This window comes from Camelus ferus, chromosome 24 (genome assembly GCF_009834535.1).
Source record: "Camelus ferus isolate YT-003-E chromosome 24, BCGSAC_Cfer_1.0, whole genome shotgun sequence".
Taxonomy (NCBI): domain Eukaryota; kingdom Metazoa; phylum Chordata; class Mammalia; order Artiodactyla; family Camelidae; genus Camelus; species Camelus ferus.
This window is the reverse complement of record NC_045719.1, coordinates 22,920,202-22,939,984: the sequence shown is the minus strand read 5'-3', so window position 1 is coordinate 22,939,984 and position 19,783 is coordinate 22,920,202. Positions and strand designations below refer to the sequence as shown.

Sequence of the window (19,783 nt, the reverse complement as noted above, 5' to 3'; positions counted from 1 at the left end):
ACGTAGCCCAGTGTCTAGCAGAGCAAATGCTCAATAACTTCGTATTTTCTCTTATTTTTCAAAATCTTCTCAGAGGACACAAAGGAAACTTTCCTAGGGAGAGAGATAATAAATGATTTTAATTAGTTAAATTTGACTTAGAGACAAACTCTCTTCTAGCATCCCGTCAAAACCCTTTGCTTCCTAAGCCCTGCTTTAAGGTTCTTACTGATTAGTAGATAAGGATTCATCTCTTTCATTCTTCAGGTCAAGCAGGAAAAAAAAAAAGTTATGTTGCAAAAGGATTTGTCCTAAAACACATAATCAGTTCTAAATATAATTTAATCAGAAGGATTTAATATTTTAAATATCACGGAATTTTACAATTCTCCATAATTGAGTGAACATTCAGAAATCTCCTCCATTTAATTCTACAAGTGAAAAAAACTGAGACCCAGAGGCTATGAGTGATTTTTGTCATAGATCGTGAGGGAGTTGGGGTAATAACTGGGCATGTGACCCAAATCTCATGATTCTTGGGCCCTTATTTACTCTTCTGACTCTGCTGTATTTCAAATGCAGCAAAATTCTCAAGATTTCTTCTTGGCTTTGTTTTAAAAAATTAATTTTTTTCTGATGTAGTCTTACCAATTACCCTTGGGATTCATGAGGATTTTGTTTAGAAACAAACCATCACATTTTGATTGCTATTTGTTTGTTTGAATTCAATAATGCTTTCAAAATAAGTCTTTCAAAATTCAACTTTTCCATTTCAATTGGTTTAGTTCATCACTGAGTACAGTTATTCATTTTTATTGAGAGAAACTAAAATAAGAGATGTGATTACATTCTCCACTGCAATGTCATGGCATTTATTTGATTATTCCTAAGTGGTTTTTTTTTTTTTCTCTCTTCTATGTAGGATTCTTACTGGGCCACTGTGAGAATTACTGATAAACTGGATCACAGGATGGCTGAGGGCTGGGGAGAAAATTGCCATATATGTGTAAAACATTACTAGCTTTCTGCTCTGATGCTTGTTAACTGAGTTTTTACAAGTCTCTCAGCAGAGCAAGTCAGTTTAGTCTTCTAGTGGGTCATTGGTTGCTCTCACTGTCCTGCAGGTCACAGGGCGCTGTCCTTCTAGAATGGAGCTAGCATCTTGCCTACTCTTGCTTTTGTACCCGGAGGGTCATAGTAGAAGCTGCTCATTAGGGTGGGGACACACCAAAGGAGCAGACAAAGAGCAACTGCAATTCAAAATGAGCAGGGTGCAGTTTTGTACTCTTATCCTGTGTCTCCAACCCATTAGTCAGAAGCATGTTATACAGAGGTCCCTCGTGGGCTCTGAAGTCAACAGCCTACGTTCTAGACCCAGCTACTCCTAGCTGGATGAGAGGCAGTGGGGAAATCACTAGAGGGGGAGCTTCTCTCATGGATACATCAGTAACTGCCTAAGAGAGACTCATCAAGACTGAGTAGGAAACAGATGTAAAGCCCTCAGCCAGACCTTGGCCTACGGTCATCACTCAGGGCATGTTAGTTATAATAATGATGATGAAGATAATTGTCATTATCACTGTTAATAATGATACGTCCACTTTGGTCATCTTTTCTGCCACAGAATCATACAGTGGGGAAAGACCTTTAGAGTCAAGCACACACTCAGTAAGCAGATAGGGGTAGACACTTGGCTAGACACCATGAATATACAGATGATGACACATGACGGCCAAGACACATCAACTTTATCAATACAGAACAGCCTTCTGAGGCATTTGAGACAGACAGACATTTAGTCTCAGCCTGCAAGCCTCTGGTGATGGGGAAATGACAATCTCCTGACCTAGCATAACTTATTACTGAACAGATTTTACTTTAAAATTTCAAACCCATTTCGCCTAAGCAGTTATAACAGCAGCAACAGGAATGATTACGACAGTGAACACCAGCAAGCAAAGAAACAGCAATCCCACGCGGCCGAAATTGATGGTAGTTCCAGTTATTATCACCACATGCAGACTACCCGAGACGTAGCGATTTAGAACAACGTTTGTTAGGTTATGGATCCTTTGGTTCAAACATTAAGGGAGAAAATGCAGAAGATGTGGCTTTTCTCTTTACAATGTCTGGGAACTCAACTTGGAAGGCTTAATGGCTAGAGACGAATGACTGCAGGCTTGAGTCATCTGAAGGTTAATTCACTGCAGTGTCTGGTTAATTGTTACTCATTGTTGGCTGAGGCCTGAGCGAAGCCTGTTGGGGGGAACACCTACACGTGGCCTCATCCTGCGGCTATGTGAACTTCATCACAGCATGACAGTTGGTTTTTAAGAGAACATATTAAGAAAATCTGATGGAAACTGTATCACCTTTTACGACCTCCCCTTGAAACTCACATAAGATGGTTTTTACTGTGAACAAAGCCCACCAGAAAGAACCAAGGGCAGGGGCGGTAGACCCTGCTTCGCAATGAGAAACTGCCAAAGTCACATTTTAAGAAAAGTAGGTGGGATGAGAAATATTGCTGCAACTGGTTTTGAAAAATGCAATCTGTCTTAATGGTGAGGAAATGCCATTAATATGATCGTAAACTGTGAACAGGTTTTGGAGTTAATCTAATCCAGTATGCTGATGAAGACACAGGCTAGAGAGATAAAGTGATGGTATTTGATCAGAAAATCTTGATATTGTTCACATTTGGAAATTGTTCTTTAACCCTTTCCCCACTTATTCTATTCAGCCTGCCACAGCAAAATGCTACAGAGTGAGTAGCTTAAACAACAGAAATTTATTTCTTACAATTCTAGAGGTTGGGAAGTTTAAGAGCAAAGTGCCAATAAGGTGAACTTCATTCTGAGGTCTCTTCCCCTGACTTGTAGACAGGTACCATCTCATGGTACCCGCGTATGACATCTTTGTGTGTTCCTCCAGAAAGTGAATTCTCTGTTCTCTCTTTTTATAAGGACACAATTCTTATTCAATCAGGGACACACCTAACCTTCCTTAAGGACCTATGTTCAAATATACCCTGGGGATTAGGGCTTCAGCATAAAAATTTAGAGGTGTGCAGTCATTCACTCCATCCGTCCTTCAAAAATGTTATTAGCAGAAGCCAGTGATATTTGTAAAGTTATCTTTTATGTTCAAAGTTACCCTGTAGTCATTTCTAGAAAAGCCTCCACTAATCCTAATTATTCCCCCCACCCTGGCCTGTTATTTCCCAGGAATTTTGTTTTTCCAGGACTTCAGCTGACGACACAGTTTTTGATATCAGCAGGCTATCATCACTTCTGCTGTTAATATATATCTACTATAATTGACTTTATCCCTGTCTACTTGTCACATTTCTATAATTAATACTAAAGATCTGAACAAACTGAATATTTTTAAGCACAAAAACTGGCTATTTTTAACTGTCAAAGCCCATGCCAGACATGATTAACATAAAATATAACATTGCGTATGAACAAGAAATTAAAATCAAAACTGAAAAAATAAAAATATCTTAAATGTCAAAGCATAAAGACTACAGGAGGTTTTCCTTTTTATAAACTTGACTGTATAACTGTATAATTGAGACTTAAGGTTGATTGTATAATTCTTTTGAAATATTGGAAACAGAATCTATGAGATGGGCCTAGAATGGTCAATTTTAAGACAGTTGAAAGTACCAACTTGTTATCTGAATTAAAGGAATGCTACATTCTCATTTTAAAGTTCATTCATTGCTAGTTGAAGTTCATTTCCTTATCTACTGGGGGAAAAGCCCATCACACTGGTCTCATTGCCTAGTACAAAAATAAACATTAATTACCAACAAGTCTTAGGAGCACAAAAGCTATGAAACGACTGCATTCATGACGACCCTTTATGTAATCTGAGTGTGTACTCAGCTTTACTCTTTATCAAGCTTGCTCTCAAGCTGACATGGGGATCTTGGTGAGGAGTTTTTGACATTTAAGAAAATAAACTGGGCCTCTCAATATAGGAGGAAAAAAAAATCTTCATGTAAGTCATTAATCTAAGATCTATCTCCAAGGCCTGACTTGGCATGGCCAGGGGATTATTTTCATTGAGCACCTGTGTTTCCTTTTGTTGCTACTGATGGGCTGGGGGACGCTCTAACCACATAGTCACCACTTCCAGTGATTAGAAAGCATGAAGATTTCTGAATCATTTCCAACCTATTAAGTACAGAAGGATTCAGACCAGCAGGGGAAATTTGCATCTTAGAGTGGGCCAGGAATGTTCAATCTCTGAGTGGAAATGTATAATTTATAACCCAGGAGTAGTGTTTCCTCCTTCTATATGAGTCTTTTTGCTCCCTTTTTCCTCACCAAGATCAAATCCAATTTCATTTCAGTTATTTGACTGTGCAGGGCCGAGTGCCAAATGCAATGAGGCATAATGAGGTTTATAGGGAAACAGTGTGTGATGGGACGGAGCTTGATGCCTAGAGTAGAAAGTAGTCAAGTGCCTAAATATAAAGGGCAGAACATGGTAAGCTCCACAAAGAAGTAAAAGCCACATTTCCCATTTCGGGAGCTTAAAGAAGATGTGATGCTTGAGACTAAAGGATGGTGCACTTTCAATATGAAGAAATGTCAAAGGGGGCATATGAAGTAGGTGGAAGTTCATGAACAAAGTACGGAGGTGCAGAAAGATGTTTTTGTCTGAAGATGCTCCTTATGCCTACAACTATACCACGGCTTTGAATTTCTATTCTGCCTTCATCAATGCCTATTATTTTTAAAACAAAGATTACAATGGTTCATTATGCCTTCAGTTATGCTTTTATGTATGTCCAGATACGAATTATGCAGACCTAAGTAAAAGAAAGGAAGCACACATAATTTATGCCTTTGGCTGAAGATGGGTGAGAATTCCTTGGGAAGGCAAAGTCACATGAGCTCTGCTGGGCTACCCAAGGGCAACGTGGAGTCCTCTGGGCCAAGGAAAGCGGGGAGTGCCAAAAGGGGAACGCCACCAGGCACGAGGGAGAGGAAGGGCAATCAAGAAACTATACAGACTTCCATCACAAAGTGAAAATGACTTGATTGAAGTAATTTGTTGAACCAAACTTCCAAGCTTCATCTGTCTTTTCAATCTTCCTAATTGTGTGCCCTGCTGACTTTTAAGTCCCTTCACATCCAACTCTCTGGGTTTCTGCAAACGAGGAATGTGGTCAGTCTCGTAGCACATATTTATTCCCTGATTCTTTGTCCTGAAATGGTTGGCACATACTTTCTTCCATCCAAGTACTAACCAGGCTCGACCCTGCGTAGCTTCCGAGATCACATGAGATCGGGCGCGCACAGGGTGGTGTGGTTGTAGACTGGCACATACTTGCTAACTTAGAAAACTTACTAATTTTCCAAACTCAACTCACAACTTAATTTTCCTGTGAAATACTCTCTACTCTCTTTCATTATAGTCTATCATTATTTATTTAGAGTTAACTTAATCCACTCTGCCTAGGATCTCTTAAATAAATTGGAACATTAAATTACAGTTACTTGTCTATATCCCTGTCTCCCTCACCATACTTGGCTTTGTGAGTTTAGAAGCTGAGCCTATTTATTTTTCCACTTCTGTGATCCAGCACACAGTAAACCACACGAATATTTTCTACTCTATAAAACGTGGGGGATGAATAAACAAGAATACACAAAAGTGCAGATGACTGTCACATTTTGATAAACGTGACTTCAGCAATATACCATCCTTTCTGCTATTTCTCACTCTTTTTCTCCCTCCCTCTCTTAGGTTATTTCTATTCACTAAATAACTTGCAATAAGGTGTACCAATTTTATTTTGATTGTCCTTTGCTTTCAAAGTCTATCACTACAGTCTAGGCAAAGCTACAGTAAATAGGACTTACTGTAAACACTTAGCAAACCATTAAGGCATGCCTAATTCCAGAAGAATCAAGTCTGGCCTCTATCAATTGTATCATTTCCATTGTTTGTAGGCATAAGAGGCATGGGTGAGAATGGACTTTTTCTGTGACTTAGTGGTTATTTCAATCAATCATTTAACAGCTATTCCAGGAACAGTGAAGACATGTTGGCCAATACTCATTTGTCCTTTTAAAATGCACCCCATAACAATTTGGATCATTGGCCATCCTGGCTGATTCAGAGCCTGGTGGAATAACCTCACTCCCCAGCATAACTATTCAGATTTCTCAGGATAGGTGGGCATGTGTGATTCCCTGCACTCATAGCCCTTACTCTCAAATTAAGGATTTTAATCAAGGAATGTATCGTTATCAGCAGATAGATGCATTAGATGCATTACTTCACCTAGGATATACAACACCGTGGGAGCTATTCAGGAAATCTTACATGGAACAAACAAATCTAGTTGGCTTCTCTGAATGTTGTCTTCTTTCCTTCTTCCTTCCATCGTTCCTTCTCTCTCTCCCACCTTTCCTCCTTTCTTGTAAAGTTTCAGACGCTCACATTGAGCACAGTTCATTCTAAGCCTTTTAGTTTCTAGGAGTTTAAGAAAAATAAGTCTGTTGCTTTAGTGTCCTAAAATTAGTATTTTTTCATTGACAGATTAAATTGTTCAGATAATTTTAAGGTTTAATTTAAATTTCTCATCTTGCTGTAGCCCACTGTCATTCTTTTTTATGATAAACGTATAGAAACTGAGATCGCTATTTGGCAATGCACCATCGGCTATAAGGATCATCAGTTTTGTCTCCTGTATATTAATAGTTTTCACATTTATTCCTTGAATATGTATCAGAAACATTTAGTGTGTTTTACATACTGTATGAAATATCAGACATCTAAAAAGTGCTGGGATGATTTAATGCAGCTGGCTGGGTTCACGCATTAGTGACTTACACACAGGAAGAAATGAAATATAAAATGCTGAGGTAAGATTACACATTTCTTTGGGGATACCGGAGACAGAAAATGGAGACCATAAAAGAAAAGATTGATATATTTAGTTAAAAAATAAAAGTACTCTACACACACACACACACAAAATGTCAATTTATGAACTGAGAAAAATTTATAAGGAAAACAATCATCAATATTTTTTTATATATTAAGAAATACTGTAAATCTTTTAGAAATAAGTATGGACACTATTCTATGTCTGCAGAATACATCAATGAATAAAAAGGACAAAGATCTATGCCCTAACTGCACTTAAGGTCTAGCAGAGGGGAGAAGACAAAATGCATTTAAAAAATAAGTTAATTCTATGATGGTCTTATCTTCTGAATGTGGTCTGGATCTTCTTAAACTACAGTATTGAAATAAGGCTGTCACTTGCTCAGAGCAGGAGATTTTAGTTAGGGTAGGGAAGTGGAACAGAGAGGTGAGAGTTATTTTGTTGCAGAAAGATAGAAAATGACTATCTTTGTCCTAAAGAACATTAACCATAGCTAATGGTCTGAGAGATAGGTACTCATTATATCTGTATTGTGTCAGTTTCTAATTCTTTGAAAAATGGCAGTCTGCAAATGATATTACACAGTAAGTTTCAGTTAACCAAACCCAAAATTTTGTGGATAAATGAGCGATGAAAATAACGTTTTGTGCCTCAATCTGTTTAGTTCAACAGCTAAAACACACAGTCTCAGTAGGTCCTTGTTGTTTACCTACTTTATATATTGTAGCGTGTGTCTGTTAATCCCAAATTCCAAATTTATCCTGCCAATCTGTCACTGTTGATTTGCACATTTTTCTATGTATTTGTGCATTAATCTCATCAGAGAAGCCTATCTAAATCTCTTGACTTCATAAAGGTGTTTCTTTGCCTTGTACATTGCTGTACGAAAATAAGGCAGGGATTTTAAAGAAGATAAAGGCTTTCTATAGTTCCTGACTGAGATATTATGCATTTGCTTAATAGGTTATTATTTTTTACATATTTTATCAATTTATATATATTTTAGAATATTTTGCATTGTCTTTTTCAAGTACACCATTTATAGTAAACTAAATATTATATTTGGGGCTAGGAATAAACCCTGATATGATTCCTTAAAGAAACACACACACACACACACACACACACACACACACACACACACACACACACACACACACAATCTCCACCAAAGCAAAAATTCTCTTGACCCAAAAATGAAATTCCAAGTTTAAAAAAAAAGATGCAAATGATGTCATTTTTGTTATGCTATGTCAATATTTTACTAAATCAGTGCCATCTAAGGAATCTATATAACAGGCTGGCTGGGAACACTTCACTGTAGCTATGCCAAGCAAAAGCAGATATGGGAAAGATCTGTCTCAGCCTGAAACTTAAATAACCATTGCAAGAATGTAGAATCCAACTCTATGATATTTCTAAGGTGGCAATATGGAATCTTTTTATAAAATGACTGATCAATATTTCAAAGCAAATTTCTTCTCTTGAAATCTGAGCAGAGTCCTTTGAGGCTTTTCACAAGTACAGCATATGAAATATTAATACTCTTCCAACAACTCTGTGTTTTACTCCAGTCAGATGCAGACATTTTCATTTCAGCGGCATCAGCCAAGTTTTAAAGACAAGCAGGTGATTTTCTTTTTGACATATTTAGGTTGATTCAAAGTCCTCTCCTCACTGCTAGGTGAAATAGATGTTAGAATCTTTTTCATACGAACATCAGATTCAGTTCTAAACACCCTCTGGCAAAGCTCAGAGTCCAGAAATGTGTTGAATTTATCAATGTTTATAACTATGATAATATTTTAATGGGGTAAGAAAATATGATGAGTCTACTTCCATTTGGTTAACACACATTTCTGCAGAAAAGAACCAAGGCTTCTAGAAGTATGCCTTTTTTTTTCTACTTTTTTATTGAAAAGTAATGGAATAGGATCGAATGGAATAGAATACAACACAAAGAACAGAATAGAATGGAAGAGAACAGAATAGATCAGAACTGATCATACAAACAGAGGTCACATGATATACGTATGTGTGATATAGATGTGACATGATAGAGATATAAAATATGTGTGGCGGGGAATGACACATAGATTCCTAACTGTTTTCAGGAGACAAGTATTTATTAAAAAGTGATGGATACAAGCTTAAGAACAAGTTTATTTCTATATACTCCAAGACACAGTAGTATTTTATTTTTAATTTATTTTTTATTGAAGTCTAGTTGATTTGCAATATTAAATTAGTTTCAAGTACACAACATAGTGATTTAGTATTTTTATAGATGATACACTGTTTAAAGTTATTAAAATAATGACTACATTCCCCTGTGCTGTATAATATGTCACTGTTACCAAGTTTTTTTTGATATGTATGTATTTTTATTAAAGTATAGTTAGTTTAAAATATTGTGTCAATTTCTGGTGTACAGCACAATGCTTCAGCCATACATGAACATACATATATTCATTTTCATGTCCTTTTTCACCATGAGTAACTACAAGATACTGAATATAGTTCCCTGTGCTGTACCATATGAGCTTGCTGTTTGTCTATTTTATATATATCTCAAACTCCTAATTTATCCCTTCCCAACCCTTTTCCTCCACCGGTAACCATACGTTTATTTTCTATGTCTGTGAGCCTGTTTTTGTTTTGTAAATAAGTTCATTTGTCTTTTTTTCATTCCACATACAAGTCATATCACATGGTATTTTTCTTTCTCTTTCTGGCTAACTTCACTTAGAATGACAGTCTCCAGGTCTATCCATGTTACTGCAAATGGTGTTATTTTATTCCTTTTTATAGCTGAGTAGTATTTAATTATATAAACATACCACAAATTCAAATTCTTATCAAAGATGGAATCTCCTTGAAATTTGCAGTATTTGCTTCCATAACATACTCCCTTTTACCTTTCCCTGAATATATCCCAAATATGTTCTGCTTCCTTAATAGCTGCCTGGAAAAAAAAAAATCTAACATGTTCTTAAGATCACATTAAATCTATTCTATCAGAAAACCTTTGCCTCGTCTTCCCAGTGAAATTAGTGACTGCTCATCATGTTTCTTTAGCACTTGTCTGTTTCTTCCAATGCAAGATCATGAATAGGATTCAAAGTTTCTTTGGTAGAAACTAACTTATATTCACAATTCTGTGTGTATATGTATTTTCAGTTGTAAATATTTCATCAGTATCTTAAAAATTCCGTGACTTCAAAAGTGGGTAAGACTCAATGATCTATGAGAGAATTTACTTGCATGGCTCCGTTCAAATTACTTGACTGTATTTTTGTTCAGATCAGAATCTCCTAGACAACAAAATCTGAGTCTGTTATCTTTGTAGTCACTTCAGAATTTGGCTTAAAGTGTAAGAATGATCTGGAAGCAAATGGGAATTGAGTTAGTCTATAAAATATTATTTGCAATGTATGGCTTAAATAATATGTAACTTCTCTCTAGATAGAGATTATGTATGTACAAGAATGAGGTGGCCAGGCCAAGTGAGCAATGTCATACAGGATTTTTTTTTTAAAGAAATAATAAGTTAAGTAAACTTAGAGACTTTTTTTCCAGGAACAAGCAGCTGACTATAAAAATAATAGTGGAATTCAGCATCAAAAGGGTAAGAATTCTTAAGGAAACAAAGGACTCTGTCGGGTGAGAAGAAATATGAGAGTATTTTATTTTCCTGTCTGTATTTCTCTAACACATAATCCAGTTCCTTGAGGTGATTTTTACTTAATATAAATTTATGGATTGTATGATTAACCAAGTAAATGAGAAGTATGTAAGTGAAACATATACACAGAGTGGAAGTAAGCCACTGAGACTGGCAACCTGGTGAGTTTATCTTATCTGTCATAAAAGGAGCTGTGCCTTAGTAAAGAAACATTTGGAAATGATTTCCCTCGGCCCCCAGCACATAAGAAATCAGTGAGAGAAAGAGTGTATACAGATTGTGAACTATTGCAGTGAAAAGTACTGGAAAAAAAATTAGTAATATCCCAGATGTATTAATGGCTGAAGTTCAAGTCCATTTGATATCAGTTTATCCGGGCTGTATTACTCGTGGGTTGTCATATAGCATAGGTGGCAATTGTGGGTAAAAATCAGACAAGAATGTGAGAAATGACCTTTCAATCAATGTTTGATTTCTAACCTAATGTGACCTTCTAATTCTTCCAACATTCTTCAATTGATAAAGCAAAAGAAGAAGAGTGTTGTGAGCTTAAATTTCTCACAATGATTCTGAATGTTAACCTAATGTCAGAATAGGTAAAAGCAAGTTTTATGACAATGCTGGGTGTCCAGGATAACTGCTTACCATTGTTCACGTTTCTAGGTGAAAACAGTAAAACAGTACAATTAACAGGGTATTTTGAATTGGAGCTTTGAAACTGCAGTCTTCCACCAACAGACACCATGATGAGGGAATGAGAACATGAAAATTTCCAAAGCTAAAAAGTGTTCATCACACATTTCTTGTTCTTCAAATGTGCACAGTACTTCCAGTGTTTGAGTTGCCCATAAGCTTATCGCTGCTGAGTAGAAATGAGTCCAGGATCCCACCAGGAGGAGAAGCATCTTAAAGAACGTTCTAAAGAGGAGAAAAACCACTCTGGATTCTTGGTTTGGTGCGACATTTGGCATAGTTTCAGAGCAAATAATCTGCTAACTGCTCTAGAACATTTCTTACAGAGGTGAAGTTGGAGAGTTTCATGCAGCCACAGGGGAACACCTTTGTCCTAGTGAGAGCGGTCATCTGATTACAGGAACGGCAGGAAGATGGTTTCCAACAGGGCTTGTGATGTTAATTTTCAAAAGGCCAGAGAACCCTGAGGGTCCAGTAGCCTGCAATTGATCATTCCAAACAAGGCAGGCTCTGCTCAGACCCAGGGCCTGTTAATATCTGCCATCATTCCACCCTTTCAGATGTTTGAGACAAGTAATTCCTCTCATTTGCAGTGGGATAAATAACTATTTTTCCCCTAGTCCTTTATGATTGTCTTGAGATGCAGTATAGGCAGATGTTCACGGTTGCTGTTAAAAGTATTTTGTGTTTGGTTGTTTCTACCTAAATTTGCCATAAATTGACATTTTCTCTGAGGTACAGTGCACTATGGAAACCTTCAGTGCTGCAGGGAAAGAGCATGGGTCTGGGTAAAGGCAGCATTTGTCAAACATGAGCACGTGTCAGAGTCACCTGGGGATGACTTATGAGAACAGATGTTACTGGACCCCACCACCAGTGTATCGGCTTCACAGGATTTGGAGTAGGGCCTGGAGTAGGAACAGGCGAGCCCAACCCTGCTTGTCCAGGGACCACACTTCTAAGAACCACTAATGTGTGGGAGTATGGATCATGCTTAAAGAAGACAGTACAATTGTGAGGAAACTCATGCCATTTCTAAGGTATCATGTTAGTTTTTATACATCAAGTTCATGATGTTTTCCACAGATGTGCTTTTGTGTTCTCTTCTCCATCTGTGTGGGTTTATCTTCCACGAGAGGAATAGGGTTTTTGTTTTTGTTTTGTTTTGTTTTTAATGTAGCCACTCTCTTCATCCCTCCTTTTCCTGCCCGTGGCAGTGGTTAAGAATCGTCTAAAATGCAATCAACTGCTTTGCCTGAAACTGATTCAGGGGGAACAAGAACTTAGTGAAGAATGTTTTCCACTATTTTCAACTCAAGGTGATACAAAGTATGAATGTTTTATCCTCTTATATTTTAAAAGAGACTAGTGATCATTTTCCTGTTTCTCCTTTTCTTTCTTTTATTTTAACATTTGGATTGACAAGTTCAGCATTTCAGAATGTAGAATAGATAAACAGGATTATACTGTATAGCGCAGGGAAATATGTACAAGATCTTGTGGTAGCTCACAGCAAAAAAAAAAAGTGACAATGAATATATATATATGTTCATGTATAACTGAAAAATTGTGCTCTACACTGGAATTTGACACAACATTGTAAAATGACTATAACTCAATAAAAAATTGTTAAAAAAAAGGTCTTCATTACCTTTCTTAGCATTTGTCCATAGGTAGCACTCTGTGAGATATATTCCTAGATCACGGTCTTAGGGTAAATAATAGAAGGACTTCAACTTTAGGCTAGCCATGTGAATAACAATATACACACACGCACACACACACACGCACATACACAAATGCCTGTGCGTGCATATACACAGAGTCACTGAAAATCACCCTCAAAGAGAAAAACAGAAATTTAATCTGTCTAATGCTTAAGTAAACATAACTCCATTTTTCAGTTCACATTTAATTAGCATGTTCCTTTGGGGAAGACACCATTTATTTTGGTTAAATCTTATGTTCTGTCACTTGCATGACTCCAGAGAGTTCAGGTTAGCATCTCAAGCTCTTGAAACTTATTACTACTTAATTAAGGCTATGCCAACTTAGGGTAAAGTTACAGTGACCATGTATGTTTATAGCCTACTCCTGAAGAAATATAGTACTGTTTACTTCCTTTGCCTTCAGACTCTCCTTTCTGAAACTACTAAAAAAATAACAGCACACACCTGCATACATATCAAATATATTTTTCCTGAAATAGATTATTTCTTACTTGTTCCATTTAAAATTCTTTTTGACAAAGAAATTATTTTCTCTGGAGGGGAAAGTTATTTCCACCTGGAGTTTACGCGGACGCTGGATTGGCCTCTGATGGTTAGGATTGCCAGTTTATTAATGAAGCATGCAGGCTGGAACAAGACAAGCTGGGTCAAGCATTTGAAGATGCTTTTGAAGTACTGAGGCAAAATTCACCTGGAGATCTTCAGTACTCCTCAGATTACAAAAATTACCTGGCTTTCATCAACCACCGTTCTCATGTCAAAGGAAACTTCAGCAGCTGTGGTGTGCTGCCTACAGAGGAACCCATCTATAATTGGAGAATAGTAATAGAAGGAAGAATCTCCGACTGTTTGAACACCTTCATGAATCCCTGTGAAATCCTGAGATGGCGTCTTGTGTTCAGTGGACAGATGAAACCAAAGGCATCTTTCAGTTTGTATCAAAAAACAAAGAAAAACTTGCCCTACTTTGGGGGAAAAGGAAAGGCAACCGGAAGACCATGACTTACGAGAAAATGGCCAGAGCCCTGAGGAATGATGGAAGAACTGGGGAAATCATCAAAGTCCAGAGAAAGTTAATTTACCAATTCAGTGAGGCCATTCTCCAGAGACTTTCTCCATCTTATTTCTTGGAAAAAGATATCTTCTACTCACAGTATGTTCAACCCGATCAAGGGTGTCTCAGTTTAAATAACTGGAATACAAATTATAATTATACATATGCAAATTACCCTGAGCTAAGTCACCCTGATTGCTAAATGCACTCTTATATTTCAATTTTCTAGCATTGGAAATTCCTACAAATTTTAGGATTTTTCACTTAAAGCAAATACTGAAGAAAAAACTAACTTTATTATTGCTGACTTTTGTGAACTAGTGTGTAATCTCTACTAATTTGAGAAATTTTGTCAGTGAACAACTTTAAAATGATCAAGTCCCATTTGAAAGTATAGACTAAATGTCCTTCCTCTAACCATTGTCTTTGCAATGCTTCCTTCTAGATTAATAATGCCAGTAGAGATTATTTGATTTATATATTGATTTAAACATTGTTTTCCTGTCATAAACTCAGACAAACAAATCACTGTAATACATATAACCAACAGCTTTAGCAACAAAACAAAAAATGATTGCCTGTGATAGTGTTCGGGCTAAATAACATTCATAGCTTTAAAAACTTCAGTGGCTAAAAATAGAGCTGCCATATCCAGCAATTCCATTTCTGGGTATAAATCCAAAGAAAATGAAAACACTAATTCAAAAAGATAATGCACCCCAATGTTCATAGCAGCATTATTTATAATAGCCAAGATATGGAAGCAACCTAAGTGCCCATTGACAGATGAATGGATAAAGAAGATGTAATATATTAAATATAAGAAGATATTATATATGGATTATTATTTAGCCATAAAAAAGAATGAAATTTTCCTTTTGCAATAATGTGATGGACCTAGAAAGTATTATACTTAGTGAAATAAGTCAGATGGAGAAAGACAAATATTGTACATTATCACTTATATGTGGAATCAAAAAATGGAAACAAATGAATATAGCAAATAAATGAATATAGCAAGATAGAAACAGACTCAAAGACAGAGAACAAGCTAGTTACTTGTGGGGAGGGGGGAAAGGGAGGGCAAGATAGGGGTAGAGGATTAAGAGGTACTGGCCACTATGTATAAAATAAATAAAATACAAGAATGCAACGTACCTCATAGGGAATATAGTCAATATTTTATGATAGTTTTAAATGGAGCATAATATAGAAAAATATTGAATCACTATGTAGTATACCTGAAACTAACATAATATTGTACATCTGGAACTAATATTGTAAATTGACTATATTTTTAAAAACTAAATAAATAAACATTTTTAAATGAAAAAAAAGAAATTATTTTCTCTCATTTACTTGGCTTATTCAGTTGAGCTAGGATAAATTTAAACATATTCCTTTTAATAAGATTAAGGTTCACATTTGCTTAGTATGCATAGATAATAATTTGTAAATCTCAGTATGCAGCAAAAAAATGTATTCTTAAAAAAATGTTGTAGAAGAACACATTTTTAATATGGACAGGAAATGAATGTGGGCAAGGTTTTACTTTTTTTCTTATAAATAATTTACATTTTAGAGGTTTAATGTGGTGGATTATAAAATTTGGATTATCCAATTTGGCATGTGTATTCTGCATGTTAAGTAATTGCATTTTGACTTATAATATTCCAACTGAATTGCTGTAGGCACAGAAAAATTTTTTAAATTTAAAAACCTTTTTTATTTGTTAGGATCCAAAACAAAAACAAAAACAAAAACAAAATACTTAATGGGTATGAATGCGTTAATAGTCTGGTATCAAGAACTAACATAATTTAAAGTATAGAAAGTCTTTGGGCCAATTGTGCTGAGAGCTAGAGCTGTAAGTCACAGTGAACAAAGAACTAAATTGGAAAACCCCAAAAGGATGAACATAAAATGTTAACAGTGGTTTTGTTGTGGTTTTTTTGTTTATTTTGGGGGGTAACAGAATTATTTTTTTGTTTCACTTCACTTTACCTACTTGTATTTGATAAATATAATACAGGGGATACATGTTGCATTTATAGCCTTTTTTAAGGAAAGTCAATGATTAAAAACATCCTGATTATAAAGATTATTGAGTATACTGACATTGAATTTTTACCTTTATTGAAACTATTAGTAGAGACTGGGGTATTTTTGGCTTTGGAGGTCAAAATGTAACTTTCTTCCAGAAAGTAAGAATGGCAACATTTTTTTTGTAGATCTGGGATCTATGTCTCTATTATTAAAACAGACGAGACACACAACAGGTGCCTGTTAACTTGTTGGTTTAGCAACCTTAGATTTATCAATTTTGGGTCAAGCTGGGTTTAAAAGATGTCAGATAACTGTTAATGGCTGTTAATTAACTCCTTGAATTGGCAGGACTCTAGCGTATTCTGTAGATATACTTCCAAATTCTTCCTGACTCCTGTTTCTAAATTAGGGTCAATCATGACATATTTGTAAAGATGATAATGTATTTATGACAGTGTCCTTTTTACTTTCCATGCTCATCTATCTTTTCACACATATGCTTCCATTTCCCCACTATCATTTCCCTTACTTCTCTTGTTTGAAGACAATATTTATAGCTTCCTTACTGGTCACCCCCCTTACTCAGTTTTTTATCCTTTTTAATCAATTCTACACATTGAAACCATATTAAATATATGAAAGAATGAATTTCTAGCTTAGACTTCAAAATACTCTATGAATTACCCTTAAGTGTTTTCAAATTAATCTACTGCTAAATCTCTTTCATGTACTTTGGCTGAGTCTAAATATTCTTCCTTTCCCTAAGCATCCTTTCATCTGCACTTGTGTATGTATAGGAAAAGCGCTTTTTACAAGGTGGCCCAGAGAAGATGCTCAGAAAATGCTATCCTTTTTTCCTCTTTAGTGGTCCCTATTCTCTTTATACCTACCATGATCAACAGTCCTGAAAAAATGCCACTGCACTCATGCATGCTTCCCGAAAGTAACCTTACTGAAACTCACCTGCACCACCAGATGGCTTTGATAACTGTGACATATGACAATTACCTTTTCTCCCCTGTGGCGTAGAAATTTCTGTATTTCCCTTTATTGAACTAAATGCCCCTCAAGTTAGTATGGTTTCAGTCTCACCAGGATCACCTCCTGTAAACTTCCACATAGTAGGTGCTCAGTAAATATCTGTTTAATTATGAAATAAAACCTGCAGCCCCTTGGAGAGCCTTAGTGGGTTCTCTTATTGAACTGAATAGCAATCCTTTTTCCTGATGTTTTCTTGCAAAAATTCACAGCTCATTCTTCTGAAATGGTGGTCTCAGGAAAGGTAATTTAAAACTCACCACCAAAAAGCAAAAAGCCTGACCTTAGGGGGAAAATTCTGTTATATCTCGGTACATATAAATATGTATATAATATAAATAAATAATATATGTACCGAAATATGAACAACTTTCTTCATATTCTCTATATAATGACCACTGTGAAAGGGTCTGGTCTGGCAGGAAGAGAAATGAAAGGTAATTGAGATGTAAATTTCAGGGAAATACACCAAAAGGGTAAGTTCCTTGGACTGCTGTGGAAAGCTTTCAGTACGGCCTTCAGAATATGCCAAAATATTCCATTCCCAGAAAAACAAATTTAACCACATTTCTACCTTCCAATACTTGGTTTCATTCACTTCCCAAGAATGACCTGGCAAATGTAATATATTTGGGGAAGTGAAGTGCTGATTAAATTTCCTCAGAAGGGTTTTTACTGAGAAACTAATTGTTGTAATTTTTACATTCACATAGTCTTAGTTTCTTGACTATGCCAACTATGTATTAACAAGTCTTTTATATAAGTTAATATTTTGGAAAAAATCATACTTTAGCTTTTAAAAAATTAATATGAACATTAAAGCCAAAGGTTCCTATTTGATTATAATTAGCAATAGTGCTGTTTTTCTTAAGAAAATGCTTTCATTGGTTAATAACTATTTACCGTTTTGTATTTTCCAAATCCCCACCTCCATCTTCCGCTCTGAAACTCATACGTCATGCATCACTGTCCTAAAACTAGGTTTGGAAAATTAAAACTATTTAAAATTAGTCTTTTATTGTTTCTCCAATGGAGCACTGAGCCACTTCATCATATCACTAAAGTCCTTATTTTATAAGCAAAATTCTAAGCAGTGGACCTATGAAAACCCAGACCCACAGAATTTGAGGTAGTGGAGATTGTGATTCTATATTTTAATAAGCTCCAGAGGGTTTTTTTTCCAAGCCAGATCCTGAGAATTGCAGATTTAATGGATAATTTCTCTTGAAGAAGAGTGACCTTTTAAAAGCTATTTTAAAATTACCAGCTCTCCTTTTTTGAGGTAAGACTAAAATTAGTACATAAGTGTATATAAATTTCAGGTGTACAACATTGTAATCAGGCATCTGTATGTGTTGCAAACTGATACAACTTCTAAATGAAGCGTTAAGGCCGCCAACATTAGCTTAAGCCTCGAGTGTTCTGAAAGGGTCACGTGCTGGTTCTCAGGGGCTGACCTGTTCCTTACAGACACTAACCCTGCCCCTTCCACTCTGGAAAGGCACCTTCTGTTCTCTAGCCATGTGGGACTCCTAGAGGGAGAATTCAGGAGTCTGGAGATAAGTTAAAATAAAAATTTGATTATTCCTTGGCTGTAGAAAAATAGCTGGAGCCAGAAAGTCTGCTTGCTCCTTGGGGAGAATTAACAGTGGAAGACAAGTAGGTAGACATGAAGAGGAACTCAGAAAAGTAAAATAAAAGGCACAAGATGATATTTGCTTGTGCCATTTTATTTCATGTGCCCAAGTGGTTTCCAACTACATAATTTGATCCTTCATTCATTAAACCTGTTTTTTAATGATGCCATTATATGTTCTTAGATTAACAAAATAACAAGCTTACGGTAGTTCCTTAAGGGGTCTCTGAGAACAATGAAAAGGCAAGGAAGCTATGCAAAATTTATGTTATTCACATTGACCTCCCATGCCATAACATAAAGGGAAGTTTATGCCATTTTGCTCAGTTGAGAGAAGAGCAATTTCCAGGTGCTAACAAAGAGAAAATGATGATCCAAATTTGAGCAAGCTAGTAGAGAATCCCTGTGCCTTGGATTCCTCTGATCATCATTGCCAGCGGTTCACTGCACACCAGCACACTGATAGGTGTTGGGCATGTCCTAAGTGTCACGGACAGGAGTAGTCAACAAAGATATTACAGTAAATAGGTGAGCGAGCAAATGGATTCTACAAGCTGCAGCAGTAATAAACAGGGAACGGACAGGTATGAACAGTGATAATAGTAAAAAATGAATTCAGAGTGTGGTCAGAAAAGACCTTTTTAAAATTTTTGTATTGTTATTTTTTTCTTTTTCTTTTCTTTTCTTTTATTGAATTATAGTCAGTTTACAATGTTTTGTCAGTTTCCAGTGTAGAGCAGACTTTTTCAGTCATACACGAACATACATATATTCATTGTCGCATTCTTTTTCTCTGTGAGCTACCATAGATCTTGTATATATTTCCCTGTGCTGTACAGTATAATACTGTTTACCTATTCTATATATGCCTGTCAGTATCTACAAATTTTGAACTCCCGGTCTGTCCCTTCCCACCCTCCTCCCCCTGGCAACCGCAAGTTTATATTCTATGTCTATGAGTGTTTTTCTATTTTGTATTTGTGTTCATTTGTCTTTTTCTTGT

General features: G+C 36.1%; 1 pseudogene; it reads left to right on the top strand.

Moving 5' to 3' along the window:
* Nucleotides 1-11,455: 11,455 nt before the first annotated feature.
* LOC116659508 lies at nucleotides 11,456-14,311 on the top strand (annotated as a pseudogene).
* Nucleotides 14,312-19,783: the final 5,472 nt, after the last annotated feature.